Below are 19,016 nucleotides of genomic sequence, written 5' to 3' on the forward strand. Positions count from 1 at the left end.
GTGTTTTAGCTTTTTGTCTTTATTTTTTCTTTAAGAGGAAAGTAGTACATCTACACCTGAAAGATCTGAACCTAGGAAAGAGATAATAATACTGAAGAACATACCTTCTACCTTTAGGGATGCATTCAGTAAATAAGCATTCTTCTGACATTTGTTAGCTAAGCGTACTGTCATTCAATATCCTGTAAGGGACAGAGTTCTCAGAAAAAGGTAGTGAAGACTCTGTATCGCCCTGTATCATTTTAACAAAATTTCGTAGTAAATTTGGTTTTACTCATTTCTTTCTGGACTCTTTAAGTATTACTACTCCAAATGCAGAAGAGAACACTCATTAAAAGTTCTCTTTCAACAGTAACATGGATCAGTGCCTTCATGAAACGCTACTTGTTCAGTTGATTCAGTATTTATAATTTACTTCCTCAAACAACCGTATTGTGCATTGGGAGAGGAAATTACCTAGCAGCTAAGGAACCAAAAAAGGTCTGTGGAGGTTTAGGGTCAATTTATTGGCCAAGCACAAATTTTCTGTAAGCTTTGAATGAACTGTATAACAGATATCTTAGCTTTGATTCACATTCTGTAAGGTGGTGTCTCAATACCAGACATGGAAACTGTGGAGTTTAATCTTGCTATGTAAAAGGTGCCAGTAAGATGGGCATGTTGTATGTAAGTAGGCAAATAGGAGATCCAGCTCTCTAATACTGGGAGGGATGGGGGCGAGAGTGATGCTATTTGTGTGCTTCATGTAACAAAAAACCCGTATCCAGCACAGATACTGCACAACACTTCACAAGGACTAGCTGGATTTGTCATGGTTTGGCTTTTGCACACCTCATGCTTACTCCCACAGCCTGGTTCAGGTGTCTGCCTGACAGGCCTTATTAGCTGAGGTCTAACATTGCAGTGACACGCGGGGTCACTTGGATGTGATGCTATTCTGCAGTTACTAATAATTCCGACATAGTACAGATTCCTCAGAGATCTTTGTAACTCGCTTTGTTTCACACAAACATGGCACTATTGCACCAAACCGTGCAATTAAGTAGGGCTAATAAGCTGGCAACCACAGCTTTGCACTTCAGCGACCTGCAAACAGGGCAGTACAAAGAGTTGTCAGACTCTTCCCTGCTGTTAGGGACGTCTCAGCTGCTGTGCAGTGACACGGTGCTTCCCAGAGCATCCTGCGTTGTCTCGCCTGAGAGCCCAAGTTCCTTCCCTGTAACATCATGGCTAAAAGCAAACACGAATAAGACGAAACCAAGAGAGATGGGCAAGAAAGATGGGCATTAGCAGCTGCTAGCAGAACTTTTCACTCAGACACCTACCTACTCTGTTTTCCCTAGCTCTTTAGAACTGGCTGAAAGTGGCAACATGAAAAGTTAGTAACAGTATGTTTTTTCATTTTGACTTGCAAATTTATCCTAATGTGGGATAAAGAGGCTTTTATTTCACCATAATAGCTTTAAATTTATTATAGTTTTCTTCCAAGCGTTCCCAAAGGTGCTTTGTGGCCTTTTGTTACTTATTCTCACTGTTCCCCATGACCGGCATTGATTTTAAATATTGATTTTCTTTGTCACTGAAAAATAATCTTTGTGTTTTCCATTTTAACATGAACCATTTGGCATGAATGCATGCTGAGGAACCCGTGCTGCCACATTATTTTGCTGTTGTTGATATTACTTTAACAGATTGTCGTGTGTTAGAACTTCCTGCCTACCACGACTTACTCCCACGAGCACAGTAGGAAGCTCTCAGTTCACAAATAAAGTAAAGCTGAGCACCAGGTTCCAAAAAAAGTCCTTTTAAAAAACTCTTCAGGGAGGTATTTACCCTTTTAATCCCCTGGTAAAGGCACATTGTATTTTTTATTATTACTTTCCTCTTAATTTTGGAGGTTGTTGATGTTTTTAATCACTCCTTCCTTTGTCTTCCAGTCCCCTAAGACTTATAAAATATGCATGCTGGTTTAAAGGCAAACTGAAAAGTTTTAAGTTACACATGTCTTCCTTGAAACTGTGATTGATATCGCTAGCACCAAAGCACTAATGACATCTTCAGTCTTCTCAGTACGTAGATTTGTAATGAACAGAGAAAGTCTGGAACTGCAGTCCTGTGGAGACCAATGAGCCAGACAGTAATTCCATGTTTGTGCTATATTTTGGGGTCGTATGTTCAGCAGAAATGGAACTCACAGCTGGAGACAGACCGGCATTTAGAAAAAGCTTCGGAATATTCTGTGCAATGCAGAAGCATCAGTGGAAATGGTCATCTATTCAGAAACTTACGTGCACTTCCATTCTGATAGTAATGGAGAGTTCAGCACTCCAAAAATATTCACTTTTAATCATTTGTGCTCTGACTAGGGAATTAACAGAAAGTTACAAAGCTGTGATCTAAACACCCAAATTACATTATTATGTCTCTTTAACATAGGATTAATGCCAAAATCTTAATTATATCTTTTTTTTTTCTTTTCTCTCAAAAAGTTATTCCTTCATGCTATGGAACTTTATCAGAATGTGTGTGTGTGTGTGTGTATATATATATATATATATGTACATACATATACATATGTGTATATATATATATATATAAAACAGAATTTTAGAAAAGGTTGGCAGAGAGGACAAAGAGATCAAGAGATCAAGAGATCAAGATCTCTTATTCTCTTATAGAAAGAATAAGAGTATAATGGAAATTGAGTAGGAGAAGACAATCAGAGAAGCAAGAACTGATGGTTTTACCAGTACCATGATGGATGGCGAAACCATGTGTAGGGATTTTCACTGCCAGAGTAACAAAAGAGAGCACAAACTGTTTTTCTCCTCTTCCCTTTCTTGGAAGATAAATATTGATGAACCAGAAAAGTATAGTAGTCTATTTATAGACCAGTTTTTACTTTGGAAGCACATGAAAGGTATGCCCACCTCTCCCTATGCTCTTCTTATGTACAGTGGCTTTCAATAGGTCTGTTGCAGAGGCAGATTTATTTATTTAAAGTAACTGAAGCCCCATCTATATTTACTATAGTAAAACAAAAATCCTCTCCTTCCATTGGCTAAGATTTGGGTTAACTCGAATAATCAATCAGAAGCAGATTAAATAACTCCAAATCCTAAACTTTGGAGGCTGTCATTTTTTTTTAAAAAAGTACATTTTTTCTGTGTTCTGCTCTTGTTTAGAGAGTCTAAAAGTTGTATCAGTTAGCAGGAGCTTGGAAAGGTCAGTGATGTATTTGGCACTGAAGTAGGACTGAGAAGTACCTTATTAGTTTTGCTTTGGGGACTTAGGAGCAGAATATGCAAAGGGTAAAATAAAAACAAGCCGTTCAGCTTGAGTGGGGTAAAAATTGGGAATAAAAATGAGGTGGAATGGAAGACTCTTTGGGGAAGTGAAACCTTTAGAAACAGAAGAACATGCACTAGTAACACAAGTCCAGCCCCACTCCCTACTTTCAGGTGCACGTAGCAGGATAGCAAGTTGGGGACATTATGAAATAAAGAGTCTTCCAGAAAAAGCAGTCATTAACCATACCCTGTGTTTCACAAATTTATCCCATCTCACAAACAGTTACCATTCTCCATTTTCTGCTCTCCCCTTTTTTTTTCCCAGGGGTTTTATCCACAGTAACAGTGGCAACTGAGCAGGCAGTATGTTTCCTGGTATTTTTTTTTATATGAGTTGAGTTTTGCGTGCATAAGTTCACCATTTTTGATCAGGAACAATGAAGCTTATGATCTAGGTATTGGAGTGCTCATAAAACTAGCAGGCAAAAAATGCTTTTGTATTATCTCCAAAACTGTCCATTACCTGAAATAAGGCATCTCTGCATGTTGCTGATTGCAAAGATTATGGGTTGTAATTCAGAGATGGATGCTCCCTCTTCTATAAAAACAAAAAGCTTAAAATTGCAAAACTCGGCAATGACAGGAACACTGGCTGTTTTAACATGCCATCGGCAACAAGAGGGTGGCACGCATGGGTGTCTGCAGGCTGTAAATATCAGGTGTGCAAACTAGTTTGTTTTTGCATGTATAAGTAGATTTATCAGTGGTAAGGAAACTTCAGAAAGGGAAATTGATATTTAAGATTCAGAAAGGTATTAAAAGAAGAGGTTGGTGTTTTTGGTGAGAAGTCCATCATTTGTAAGAGCACTTGAAAATCTCCCATGGGTAACTATCTGGCATTAGCAAATATGAACTTAAACCTTATTAGATTCCTATAGTACTTTTTTCTATGCTTCTACCTCTCTGCTGTAATATACATGCACCTAAAAAAAACTTAATAGGCTACAGAGCTGCATCCATATTTCCCTCCTGTAAGAAGTAGAACCTGCTAAGGTTTTGCATTTCAGGTTTGCTAGTCCAAAAAGCCAGGCGGTAGGTTAGAAATTCCTTAGAATCTGTCCATCAAGGCAAAGAATAAAGAAGCATGTATGCTTAATAAAATAAGCATGCTTCAGAGACAGACACACAGAATGATGTTACCAATCAGTAGCCTTTCTTGCCTGACAGCCTCTTAAATCAAATGGCAATTCTGATCTTGGCTGATGAGTCACGGTTTTTCTTTGGCAAAAGTTCTAGTAAATCTAAGTCCAGATGCCTTCCTGCCTTCCTTCCTTCCTTCCTTCCTTCCTTCCTTCCTTCCTTCCTTCCTTCCTTCCTTCCTTCCTTCCTTCCTTCCTTCCTTCCTTCCTTCCTTCCTTCCTTCCTTCCTTCCTTCCTTCCTTCCTTCCTTCCTTCCTTCCTTCCTTCCTTCCTTCCTTCCTTCCTTCCTTCCTTCCTTCCTTCCTTCCTTCCTTCCTTCCTTCCTTCCTTCCTTCCTTCCTTCCTTCCTTCCTTCCTTCCTTCCTTCCTTCCTTCCTTCCTTCCTTCCTTCCTTCCTTCCTTCCTTCCTTCCTTCCTTCCTTCCTTTCCCTTCCTTTCCCTTCCTTTCTTTCTGTCCTTTTCTTCCTTACTTCTCTCCTTCCTTCTTTATCTTATTTTTTCTTTTCTTCCTTCCTTTCTTCTCTTACTTTCTCTCTCTTTTTATTCTCCTCACCATCTTTCTCTTTCCTTCCCTCCTTTTCTTCCTTTTTCTTTCTTCTATTTTCTTCCTTCCTTCCTTTTTCTTATTTTTTGTCTTTTGTTCTTTCTTGCTTTCTTGCCTATTTGCCTTCTTCTCCTTTATAAACAGCATAAATAAGCACATACTCTAACCATGAGTTAGATAAATAGTTCTTCTATGTTCATAGCTTCTTTGCCATAGTTTTCCATTTACTTGCTGAAACATCTGTTCTTGTTCATTACAACCTGCTAAGTGTATGGGTATAGCAATTTGGTCATCAAAACTAAATAAAAAGAAAACCATTTACTCAATTCCCTGTTTTACATTTGAACAAATAAACATCAGTAATAAGACTTTCTTAGCTTGCACATGCAGTTTTCTTCCAGATCTTCAGTGTACGGTAAGACAATACAGATGGGCATTAAAGTATAATTTAAGTTTATAAAAGGATGGTGGTTTTCCTTGGCAGTGATCTTTATTAAATGAGGGTTTGCTGCAGTAAAAATTATGTTCACTTATTGGCCTTTGACATCTTCTTGGGAGATTTAGAATGGAGTATTTGGAATTTATCCGAAGCAGTATGTTTTCAAAAATCTTTGTATGCCAGAATTGTGGAAACGTTGGCTGACATTTGTAATCAGTCAAGATCTCTGAACTTTCCCTTATTTTTTGGAACAAGCTGTTAAAACTTATTGTTTCACCCTAATTTTGAAAGAATTCCTCAGAAAAGCTCTCTGCTCCATATATAATGAGTTCTCTGTAGGGATTTTATATAAATATTGACTCTGTTTCACACAGGCTTACACAGTTCGCTCATAAAGAGGAATTACATAGTGACATTGATTTTTGGCATCATGGTCAAATTAATAACCTGAAAATCTCCCACAATAAAGATATATTCTACATACTGCAAGTTGTTATAACATTTTTTTAAAGACTGCTCAAACTGTGGGTTTTTTTCACTAACCCAGGTCTTTTTTTCTGTGATCTGAATAGGCTGAGTGGACCACTTTTTAACATTCTTTTCAGTGACAGACTTCAATACAGCTTCCACTTACTTACAGTTTGCACTTAGAATTTGGGGGGGGCGCATCAGTGTTAGTGGATTATAATAACTATTCAGCAATGCCACTAAAATTAAAGTTCAGCTGAGTTTCCTTTAGAAAATTCTATTTCTCATGTTAAATATGTCCAGTGTTTCAAATCTCATCAAACTGAAAACAGGTATTTAAATTGTCAATGTAGTTTTTTGTGTTTAGCACAATTATAGCAATCAAAATGTTGGAAGCAGCGGCAGCAGCAGCATGACTTCCTTTAGAGCTGTAACTTGGATGACAAATGTGAACAAAGTGGAAGGCTGCAGAGTCCTAGAATAAAATAAGCAGGGATTTTTTTTTTCATGTGAGTGGTTTCCCAAGCCCCTAACATTTTGCATATTTCTAATATTTCTCTAAGAAAAGTCACTTCTTTCTAGAACCGAATGTCATGTACTACAACTTCAAAACTTACTGGATTGGACATCAATGTTCATTTTTAATTCTCCAAAACCCATTTTGCAATAGTTTTTTGTTACTGCTGGGGTCTCTAACCCCTTGAGTCCTTCAGCAGTCAAGGGAGAGGGTGATTTAAATGGTGAAAGACAGAGAGTTCCCATGTGGGATGTTGAACTGCCGCTTGTTTTGTCTGTATTTCTCCACTGTCTCTCTCCATTGGAGGCTACATGTGCTGTGTGGCCTTCTCAGCACCTCAGTCAATCTCCTGAGAGTAAGTGGGATGATTCTGGACTAGAAGGTGTTTGGACAAATAACTTCTAGTAAATTCTGAAATTTCTAAGTGGCTCTTTCATATTCAGATGAAAATTTTTAATGACTATATCTTGAAAAAAAGCATACAAAGAGCCTTTGCCTTATCTCATTCCTGGCATTCTGGTATTCTGGACACTAAATCTAACTCCTTTGAGAATCAATAAGGTCTTGATTCATCCCATGTTAGTTTGAGGTGCCAGAGTTAGGAGCATAGTAGCGTCAGGTCATCATATAGCAAAGGAGAGAGATGGACAGAGGGCAACAGATTTGACACCATCTAATGGTGTCCATAGCTCTACAGAGAGCAGTGGGGTGGAGGGGGTTGGTATTTTAGGTGTGCCTAGAGATGTGCCTATTTTAGATGTGCCATTGATGTTGGCGTAAATCTGTAAGTTCAAAGTGGGTATTTCCAGTTCTTCCAGTAGTCCCTCATGATCTATATGTATATATGTTTAAAATGCAGTAGTTTTAAGACCTGATTCTACAAACATGCATGGCTTGATTTTTCAGAACTATTTTGCACTTATTAAATCCTCCTGCAATCAGTAAAAGTTGCAGGTACCCAGAACCTTGAAAATCCTTTTTTTTTTCTTTTTTTTTTGGTCAAAAAATTCATTGACATGAATTCACTTTTTTATGCAGAGAAACATCTCAACATTGTTGCGCAAGTTTCCCTCCTTATACTTTGTGAGCTCTTAAAATTTGAGAAAAGTGTCTTCAGCTGACGTATGCATTTTAACAAGCTAGAAATCTGTAGTGCAGTAAAATAAGTTCAGATCTTCAAGTAGATTCTCTTGCAGTTTTGCTGTCTTTTCCTAGGATTCCCTTGTTTTCCTGTGCTTTCCTCAGATCTTTGAAAAGGGGGGCTTTGGGGACCAACATAAGTGAGGAGGAAAACTAGAAATGTGAAATATGGAAAAAGGACACCGACTTCATTGATGTTTGATGTATGTAAACTGACAGCACATTTTTACAGACATTCTTCTGCGTAGATGTACTTTGATTTCTCTCCTGAGACTTAGCTTGGCATTCAGGGTGAATATTTTGCAGTCTGAGGTGTTTTTTTTTTTTTTTTTCTGTCATTTTAATTCTTACACACAAAGATGAGTCATTTTATGTTCTTAGCTGTCTCAAAGCTTTTGGAAGCTGTAAAAAACTGAACTTGTGACATGAAGTGCATGCAGTCCCTTTTATAAACTCTTGTTATCTTTACGTTGTTAGTTAAAGAGGGCCAAGATGGATACCTCATCCCAAGCCCGTCTGACACGGCTCAGGCTAAGTCCATACTTCCTAGAGCTCTTTTTGTGTAGAAAAGATTGCTTGTGTATGCTGTATGTTGCACTTGTCCATTGGTCTCTCCTGGGCCTATATGATGCCCCTGTGTCCCTCAGGCATAGTTATTTCTCTGAGTGTTTTTTCTCAGTTTGCAAAATAATGAGGAGTGTGTTGCAGCTCACCAGAACAGTCATTTAGTCATTTTATGGTGTGATGCTGGGGTCATACATTGCGTCCTCTTGGCTTTGACATGAGCACTAGTGAAGTGCTCTAAGGGTGCCAAGTCTGTTATGACGTTAGAGGACTGCGTGGAATGAAGGGAGCCGTGGTTGGGTGTTTTGAAGAGAACTAACTGAAGAGAACTAAACCAGAGCCATGCAGCCAGCTAACAAATAAGCACAGTGAATGTGCTTATGTAGTTCCTTCTTGGCTTTCCTTCATTTAGCAGAGAAAATTACCAGCTGGTGTCAAAGTTTGAATTTTCCTCATCTGAAGACTTAAAAACAGGGAGAGAAAGAATACAACAAAGTACTTACATGTGGGAAACAAATACGTCTGGGTATTAATGCTGAGTGTGTAAAAGATGTGAGTAGATAGGATAGAAAACCAAAATAGATAGAAGGGAATAGGGTGTACTTTATATATACAACAAAGCAAGCTTCACTAATAGTAGTAGCATAAGATTAAGAAACAGAAAATGTATGGTTAGTTGTGACATGTCGTAGGGACAGTAGAAAAGCTTGGGTGTTGGCAGGTAAGTATCCTCCTGTGCTCATTTCAGGCCAGGACAAAAGACTTAAAAATAATCCCATATTGGTAGGAATAAGGTTGTGATATAGTAGTTGCTTCTTTTACTCTCTTAGATGATGAGAAAGGAAAAAATGAATCGTCACTCACATGGTGGCACTCTACTATGTTGGATTTTCTCCTCAGCTTTGCTTTTTTGTCTGCACAAGGAGCCTTGAACTCTTCTTCCAGATCAGCTCAGTAAAGCAGATAACATGCAGATAACAGGAAAGCAGATAACATGCACCTAGTTGGCTTGATCTCAAGAGCTGTTTTACTACAGACACTGCTAATGTTCAGAAATAGATAGCAGAGTTGGCAGCACATGTGCTTGTGCTTCTTTCTTTGCTTCTAGCTTCCACTCTCCTCTCAAGGATCCTAGATATTCAAAGGGAGTGTAACATTAACAGGTGCTTGTTAATTTAAATGCATCAATAATTAACCCATACTCATGCTGTTAATTACTAAAAGCGAACTACATACCCTCCTCCCTGCTCTTTATCCACACACTGTTTTGACATTCAGTCTGTTACCCTGCTGGCTTCAGAACCATCCTCTTGGATATCTTCTCAGATTTCTTTGATATCTTCTAAGCCATTTCTCTCCTGCTGAGGAGCTGCCTCCCACTCATGACTATTTGCAAAAGACTTCTTTTATTTTTACTCTCAGGTCATGCAATCTTACCCCTTCTCCAAAGCAGGATTTCATAGTTCCATGTAGTTTAGGAGCAGGCCTCAGCTAAGGCTTGTAAACCTTCACTTATAAATGCTCCTTTTTCCACCTATTCCCTACCACTCAAACATATACATGCTGCATCACCATATACTTGCCGCTTCACTGATACACACTGACATATAAACACCCTGTATTGGTTATTGAAACAGAACAGAAACAGAGCAAAGAACTGTAACAGCCCTCTGAGCAAGCTTGTTATAAGTGAGTAATCCCATGCTTTGACTCTGGAGGTTAACCTGAACTATTTCTGCTGGTAGAGATTGTGATTTTCTGCAGAGTGCATGCATTTTTGCAGCTTTGTGGGACTGGAATAGCTCCCATATTGCTCTTTCTTTGCACAAATGACATCTCTTCCAGTTAAAGGAAACAATGTTTTGTATTGCTAAGCATCAGGCAGACTTCAGACTTACTTACCTAACCACAGTATAAGCATTTTGCCGAGATCATGGTACAGCTGTTGTATGAGAACTGTTTAGTTTGTACTGTTACAGCAGACCTTCATAATAAATATTCTGCTAGGCAGATTCAAAAATAAGTATGTTCAAAAGACATACAATAATTTAATAAATTGAATACATTCTATAAATCTAGCAGTTTTTCTCATATGTATATATTAATACTTTTAGGGAAAAGTATTCCCTTTTCCTTCTTTAAAATGATGTTGTTAGACACAAGTCTGAAATACAAATAGCACTGAATAACAAAACAAATGGGAGAAAAAAAAAGCTATGACAATAATAATACACAGGCACAACCACTGAGAACTCAGAATACAACTACATTTCTGAAAAGCATGGCAGGACATGGCAGGCTACTCACTTGAAATTCATATTTTCACTTTATCAAGTCAAATGCCTCTAAACTGAGGAGCACTTTAGCAGTGATTGGCTATGAAAAGTTCAAGTGGCTCTTGCTTAGCACCACAAAGGAAGTTTTCTGCAGATGTAGAGATGGAGTTGCTCTCATCATTATGAAATCATCCTTCTCGATATGCCGTGTTTACAGGATAACTCCCAGGATTTGGCCTCCATAGAGATGGAGCCTGAAGGCCCTTCTAGTGTGCTAAAAAGTTCAGGAACTTTTTTTCAGAACCTTTGTGTCCGTGTCATTGTAGACTGTGTCATAGTATTCGCACACTAGGCACGGCCAACCTTAATTGCAGCTTTTTGTAAGTGCACAGGTTTGTAAATTTAAAAGTGTTCCGTTATTGTCAGATGTACTTTTAACAGGTGGTAATTTTCACCTAAAAGCATTAAACGTATAGTTCCTCACTGTGCTTCCTGGATACCAGTATTCACCAAAAAAGCAGTTCAGCAAACGTGGGCACATGTATAATTTTCGTTAAAGTTGCTGAAATACTCTTAGGATTTTGTGTGCGAGTCCCCGTACTGGTGCCATCAGGAGTGTCTGTGGAAGTGTAGGGGTGCAGGCCCGGGTGGCCATCTGCATAGTGTAGTAGGTGATGTTTGTTTTACTTGTGTGCTCCCTTGGAGAAGAATTCTCTTGAGGAGCACAGTGGAGATGATTGCAAAAGGTTGTTGCACTGATGTATTTTAAAAGCTTTTCGGTCTTCCTAGGGCAGCTCTGTCTCAAGGAAAGGTCTGAGCAGATCTATCACAAAAGCAGTCGCTGACCTGGGGTCTGCCAAGGGATGCTTTAAAAAGAAAACTCTGATCCTTTAAGATACGAAGAGCTCTAAGGTTGTCTCCAGTGAGCATTCTTGAAAAGAGTGAAGCAATGCAGCTTACCCTCACACTATAAACTGTAAGAATAATATTTGATACAATTTGATTATATCAGAAACATTTTCATTCTCTGTTCAAAATTCTGTCCCCAAAACACCATCATTTAGAAACTTACTTTTGGCTTGAAAATTTACTTTTAAGCTAAAAGTTGAAAGATTTAAAAAAAAAATTTTGGCACCCCAGTCTTTCAGTTGAATGTTCCGAGGCAAGTTGTTATTCACTGATGGAGCTGCAGAAAACTGATGACTCACTACTTCTGGATTGTGCTTCTGAAAGGAAATTAGTGGGGAATGGAGGAATTAGTGCTTCATGGAGCTAATCATAGTCCAATGCTGATGTTCAGAGACATTTTTTTCTAAACGTTGCTCAGAAAAGGCATCCACTGAGGAGGAAGGGACATGTAGTAAGGGCAGTGTCTTACCGTTTTTTTTTCCATTCTCTTGTTCCAGATTTCCTCTTTCCATTTGGGTGAAGTGGAGTAGAGAAATAGTAGAACTCTGGCACTATCAAACTCAGCAAGAGTTTTGCTACTGGCTGCGCTGGGGAAGGATTGTCTCATTAATGTTCTGAACATACAATATTGTTTTATGCAGCCATTAAAAATGGCAGATTGAATCCAATCTAAATGTCAAACTGACTTCAACGTTCATAAACCCATGAGCCAAAAGGAACGTTGCTAAATGTTCCTCTGCAAAAACCTACAGGCTTAGGGGTGGAGGGAAGCCTGCATGGGAGAAACTAGTTGTTTATTTCTCCCAGATATGAATATAATGAAAAAGGTGAATTTCTTTAGTTTACTATTGCTGTATGAAATTTACTTTACTACTCATGTTTAAACTTGAACACTATTTTTACAATGTTGCCTAGTTCTTGGAATTAAAAATATTCTTTACTTCAGTAATTCCGAGAATTGTTATGTCCCTATTAATTTAATTTCCTCAATGGAAATTATGTGCGTAAATCCCTTGACTGCTTTGAAAATTCTGATCTCTTGAGATTCTTCCAGATACCTCTTTACCACATTTTTATAAACCAATAAGGACCATATATATAAACAGGAAAGGGTGCATATGAGACATATAGAGAATGTTAAAAGCTTACTCTTTTTATTTTTATGATAGTATCATGATTATGAAAAAACATCTGGAACTTGCTGATGATTATATATCACTCAGTGTAGTTACATTTGCAGATCACTTGGAAAACTGTTTATAGTTAGACTGGCACTTAGATTCCTCATCCACATTAAAAAAAAACTAATCAATGCACAACTTAATCTCTTTATATGATTTCAGTTCGGTATTAATCATGAATGTGTAACCAGTAAAGTTAAGGCTAAATACTCTTTTTTAAGATAAGAATAAGACAGGATATGAAGAGAGTGACTAATGGAATATACTTGCACTTTAAAAGAGTATGAAGGAGTAGTGAATGCAGGTTTAATTTAAGTGTTGTTTTTGCCTTTGCAGTGTTGGGATATGCTGTTTAACAACATTGACTAGGAATTATTTTTAAAATTGCTTAAAAAAACTTAGGGGTGGTAATGAGAGAGAGAGAGTAGATATTTGTGCATAGGTCATTTTAAAAGTGGTTGAACAGACATAGACAGAAGGAATAGATTAGACATAGACGTAGAAGGAATAGATTTTTTTTTCCCTGACATAGGAATCTGACGATTACATGTGCTGCTCTGAGTTGGTCGCTCTTGGGCACTCTATAATCAACAGAAACAGACATCTACAGATGCATGCAATTTTAAGATAGTCACTGACGATAGCTCAAAGCCTAGCCATTGAAAAGTCCAAGATATCAGTTGCATTCACAGTTCAAATACTAAATCACATAATGAGCCAATATTTCTTCAGTAGGCCCTGCTCTCAAATAAGTACACAAACCTACAGTCACACTAATGAGAATTGTGAGACATTAATTAAAATTGGTTTGGTACATTCTAATTTACGAACACATCAAATTTAGTCAGCTAAAAATAATATTCTAGTTAACTAAAGATCTAGCTATACAGGTCCTAATTCACAGACTCACAGAATGGCTGAGGTTGGAAGGCACCTCTAGAGATCATCTAGCCCAACCCCCCTGCTCCAGCAGGGACACCCAGAGCACGTGGCACAGGGTGGCATCCAGGTGGGTTTGGAAGATCTCCAGAGAAGGAGACTCCACAGCCTCTCTGGGCAGCCTGTTCCAGGGCTCTGTCACCCTCACAGGAAAGAAGTTCTTCCTCACATTGAGGTGGAACTTCCTGTGCTTCGACTTGTCCCCGTTAGCCCTTATCCTGTCACAGGCCACCACCCAGAAAAGTCTGGTCCCTACATTCTCCCCTCAGATACTTGTGCATATTGATCAGATCCTCTCTCAGTCTTCTCTTCTCCAGGCTGAACAGGCCCAGCTCGCTTAGTTAGTCTTTCCTCATATGATAGATGCTCCAGTCCCTTAATCGCTGGTATGATAGTACTGATATTTAGACTAGCATATCAAGTCAATATATTACAATATGTTTGCATCAGTGCCTACAGTTCCCTTTAAATAATTTTTAGAGGGTAAAATTATACTGGTGACTTAACCAATAGTTGTTTGATTTTGCACGTCTTTCAGTTGCCATGATTAAAGTGGTTTTTTTTTTTTGGTGAAGACAAATAACTTTCTTAACACTTCATATAATTTAATCCACATATTTATAAAACAGCTAGGATTTCAAGATTTTCCTGTTTTTCAGGGATGACTGCATAAACAGAAATATTACATTATGGTCTGTATTAATGTCATTTTAAAAAGTGCTATAGATCTTCTATCATTGAAAAAAATGATGATATTCAAAAAAAGAAATATATAAATTTGCAGGAACTTGCATCAATAGTGTCAGTCTTGTGTTATTACTTTGCTTTATCATTTAATTATAGCATTCTTCTTTCCTCAAGACTTACAAGATACCTTATAATTCCAGTGAGAATTATCAAATAAAAATTATCTATTACAAATATAGGACAACAGAATTTTCCTATCAAAGGATATTCCTTTGTTGTTCAAAAAATGTTTGATGCTAATATTTTTAAAGAAAACCTTTGAAGTTAACTTCAAGAGAAACTCTTGCCATACAGACGAAAAGAGATTTAGTTTACTAATTAGCTGCTTCATTTTGATTTGGTGTATATCAAAATCAATTCATAGTTATAGTTTTTTTATTAATTAAACTTTCTAAAGCAGCTGTACATGCTGATGGCAAACTTTTAACCTGCCTTCTGCTTTATTTAAATTTCTTTCATTTCAATTTCCACCTTCATTTAATATTCTACATATTTAAGCAAATAGTGCAGTCATCAGTTGAAGAGCAAAAACTACAAAAGTGAGGCTCCCATGAATCCTCATCCTGGAATGAGTTTCACAGTCCATTAGGCGCAATTGCCACCCAGGGTTCTCCTTAGTGCTCTTACAAACTCATCAAAATACTGAACACTTTGATCTCCTTTGCCTTTATTCTGCTGTTCTGTCCTTCACCTGCTGAGATGATAAGATTTCCTACTTCTCAACACATGTAATTTCACATCAAATATTTTGGATGTAAATAATTTTGAAGTCAATAATATATGAAGGACATATAGGAATCATTTTTGAAAGGATAGATTATATTTAGAAGAGTATTCTAAGAGTTCGAGAATTGGTGAGAAGGGAAATTTGTATATTTTCTTTCCTTTCCCTTATTTAATCTACCTCTTTATTGTTACTATTCAGGGCATTTTCCTAGAAGTGTCAGTTAAAGTTCATTGCTTTCATCCAAAATGAAGCACCAAAAGTTCCACAGGAACTTAAGGAAAAATTTCTTAACAGTGAGGGTGACAGAGCCCTGGAACAGGCTGCCCAGAGAGGTTGTGGAGTCTCCTTCTCTGGAGATCTTCAAAACCCGCTTGGACGCAGTCCTGTGCCATGTGCTCTAGGTGACCCTGCGTGTGCAGGGGGGTTGGACTAGATGGTCTCTAGAGGTCCCTTCCAACCTTGAGCATTCTATGATTCTATGAAAATTTCACATTTCCTTCTGTGTCTTTACAATTTTCTCAGGCCCAACAATTTTGCTGTTATTCTGTCCATTTCTAACAGCTTTCAGCCAAGCAGCTCTTAATTAGGTATTGCTGAAGTCAGCTCTGTCTGCAGCTAGCTTGGATACAGAAGAGCAGAAGCTGACTCGGCCCCTGCAAGATGTCACGGGGAAAGAAGTCACAAAAACACAATGGTGCCCTCTACACACAATCTCACAGCCTTTGATGTGGCTGTTGACTGGTCTCTTGAACTATGTAATAGGTTTTATGTCCTATGTATGATAATAGTAATGAACACTACCTATTAACGCTTATCTTTTTCGTATGGCAAATACTTAACACATTTTTCTCCTAATCCTGTATGGAAAAAGAGTTGAAAGAATTGGTCGATTTTCAAAGATGAGTGCAATTTGAATGAATAATGCATATAGCAGGCTTGAGACACTTTTTATTTTGTTTAAATGTTTAAAATGTTTAAAATGTTTAAAATAAATTTCTTAAAATAAAGTCACATTAAAGAAAGCCAACAGTGCTGAATGGTGAACGTGCTGACCATTGCAAGCCCCTTTTATGTTTGGTTATGAGACTCAGGAACTGTTGTGTTACCCTTTCTTTACCAACTAGTTTGGAGCAGATATTCAACTAAATTTGGAAAAGTGAGCTTCAAAATACACCAGAATGCTGTGATCCCCTGTAGCCCGTATTTCCAACATGTTCAAGAGATTTATACAACAGGATTCCCAAGTGGTCCAGTTCAAATCCAACCTTAATTTCGTGATCTTTTCAGAAACTGGGGAAATGCTGCTGCTACCTGTGAGATGTCACAGTTGTACTGCATTCCAGTAAAAGAAGTCTAGCTGGTGAACCTGGAAAAGATAATTTTTAAGGAAGAGAAAATTACATAGGCAATCCCTGTTCCTTGCCCTCCAATGTAAAAGAAATTACATTTTCTGATTAGCTGTGCTGCCCTCTATTCTACGTAAAACAGCCTGGAATTAGCCAGAGGTTTCCAGCACTGTTTAAGTTAGGTGGAAATACTTTCAATGATCCCCTTCAGTGCACTATATTTTGCTTGAAATGGAGACTGCTTTATTAGGAAATATATTTTGAGTGTACGTGCAAAGAACAGTTCCTTTTTTCCCTTCTAATTATGCATCTGATCGCTTCTTTAATGGAGCAAATGATTTATTTCAAAGTGATGTCTGCTTTTATATGCAAATCAAAAGCTTTAGAGAAAAGTATAGAAAATATATTATACAAATAAAATATAAGGAAAAACTGTTCTAAAAAAAAGCTGGGAAATCCATTAAAATATTTGATATTTATTTATAAATCCAAGTAACTGGTTATATAAAAGTGATGCTTAGATAGGCAAGTAGAGTAGCACTTTATGCAGCTTTTCATCTGTGGAGGAATGTAATATGATAGCTGTGTAATGAAAATGAAGAGGGAAGACTGCAGATTCAATAAGTACCATAGCAGGACTTTGTATGCCGAAACATCACTGATTTTACTGACATTAAAATAAAGCTTGTACTTGGGCCTGGGCATTGGTCCTTTTCAACCCTGTTCTGTTTGTGACTATCTGTGATACACAAATTGAACAGCCAGACTTGCTAACACTTTTATTTATTGAGGCCTATGTTTCACTTTTGGAAAGGAAAAGCTCATTTTGGACATGTTTTATTCACATTTTCTGGCAGACCCCTGTTAGAAAGAAGAATTTTCTATCACAGTGTGCTACACAGAAATGTAATATTTGTGGTTTGGTTGTCTTTAATATGTTTTTTTCTTCCCTTATAGATTTCACAACTCTTTGCACAACAGTTCTTCCCCACATATTTCCAGAAACAAATTTACCTTTTAACCAAAAACATTGTAAGGGAAGTAACTACTGCCTGATTGAACTTGTGTGTCCACAAGGCAGATACAGTGCATACAGAAAACGAGAAGATTCAGGTACTTTATTAGGCAAGGTGTTCCCATCAGGAATCAATAATCCATACCAGTGGTCAATCCAACACAGAAAAGAATTTTTATTAATTCTAGGTAATTGCGCAATGCATATACTTGGCAGTTTTTAGTTAGGAAGGAGAGTTATGAAATAATTGAAGTATTTTACCATTTGTAGTGTGGATCAACTATTTCTGTACATTTTTAGCAGATCAACTGTACCCGTATAGCTGTGGAAAAGCACTGAAATTTAGCTCAGCCTTCCAAAGGATTTCAATGTATGTGTGCTGTAATAAATATTGAAATAAGATAAAAAGCTGCAATAAAAGCTACAAGAATATAGGTAGTTCTAGCTGAATTTAGAACTCTTACAAGCAGGAGATTATTTCTCTTATTATTTTTGACTGAGAAACCCAAATAACAGTGAAATTCAATAATACCTCAAAGAAATGCTTTCTTTCTTAAGGAATTGCCTTCTAAGACTCTCATTCTTAGAGTCTGCATGCTATTTGCAAATACTGACAGCAAGAAGCCTGAGGTCTGAATTAAATGCTTCTAGGTGTGTATTTTGATTCTGAGGAAGCTATTTAGAGGGACTTGGTTTTTCATGTTTCCATGTCAGACAATCTTTGAATAATTTGAATTTCTTTTTTTTTTCTTTTTTTGCCATTGCTTCTTCACACTGAACAAAACTGTCCTTTTTAATTTTATTTGTTGTTGCTGTTGTTGTCCTTGTCCTTGTTTCTCAGTGCATAAGAAGCAAACTGTAGTTTGGGATTCAAAATGTGCAAGTTACTAGCAAGAAGTAACCTGAATTGCTCTATATCTGTTTCCTCATGGGCTTAATCTAACTAGAAGATATGCCTAAAATCTGCCTAACATGAGAATTTTTGTCTCCAGTCCTCCAGCTCATTCGGAGTAGTGTCAGCTCTCTTCTACCCTCTGTCATTTTTAAACTATCACCAAAACTCCCACATCAGTTTCTCATGTTATTCAAATACTTTTATGACTAGATATAGGTTAAAGCTCATGCTTAAAGCACTGGGCTTGGATTCACCCTGAAGAGCTGTATCTTCCACAAAACCTATATGAAACGCCTAGATATCAACTTCAATATGAGCAACTTCTTGCTCATTTGAGTTGACACAGGAACGTCCTCTCTCTGAAACTGAGCATGGGCTGAGTACTTGAGAAGGTGCTTTAAACTGTGAGAGGAGGAAAGGGAAAAGCACTCAGTGTTCTTAACTCCTACCTACTTCAGCTGTATCTCTGTCAGTATGTAAATAATGCCTGATCCTTAAAAAGACAGCCTAAATTCTGAAGGTTTCATGGCGATCCTGAATAAACCACCTATTAGAAAGTGAGATACGCTACTTTAGTATTATGGACTGTTACCTTTTCAGCTTGTGAGGTACCTGTAATTAAGTTTCCTCCATCTTTATATAATAGCCAGTAAATTTTGTACACTACTGCAATAATATCAAAATAACAAAGTACACACTTCAGGTAAAAAATAAAAAAGGAAAGTAAAAAGCCTAAAGAGAATAAATAAAAGACGATGAGATTGACTGATTCACATATAATTAATAAATGATGTTTAAAAGACTTGGATCTTGAACTGT

General features: G+C 37.4%; 1 protein-coding gene and 1 long non-coding RNA gene across 2 annotated transcripts in view; one reads left to right on the forward strand and one right to left on the reverse strand.

Moving 5' to 3' along the window:
- Positions 1-19,016, forward strand: part of NALCN (sodium leak channel, non-selective) — a 218,594-nt gene that overhangs the window by 80,211 nt on the left and 119,367 nt on the right. The window lies entirely within an intron of this gene.
- Positions 11-357, reverse strand: LOC148594545 (uncharacterized). The gene is made up of 2 exons (XR_015913429.1): positions 291-357; positions 11-232 (listed from the first exon to the last, which is right to left on the reverse strand). It is a non-coding gene; the product is annotated as an uncharacterized LOC148594545 (long non-coding RNA).

Source organism: Tinamus guttatus, unplaced genomic scaffold (genome assembly GCF_059628265.1).
Source record: "Tinamus guttatus ecotype Peru unplaced genomic scaffold, ASM5962826v1 Tinamus_guttatus_pri_ptg000235l, whole genome shotgun sequence".
NCBI classification, from domain to species: domain Eukaryota; kingdom Metazoa; phylum Chordata; class Aves; order Tinamiformes; family Tinamidae; genus Tinamus; species Tinamus guttatus.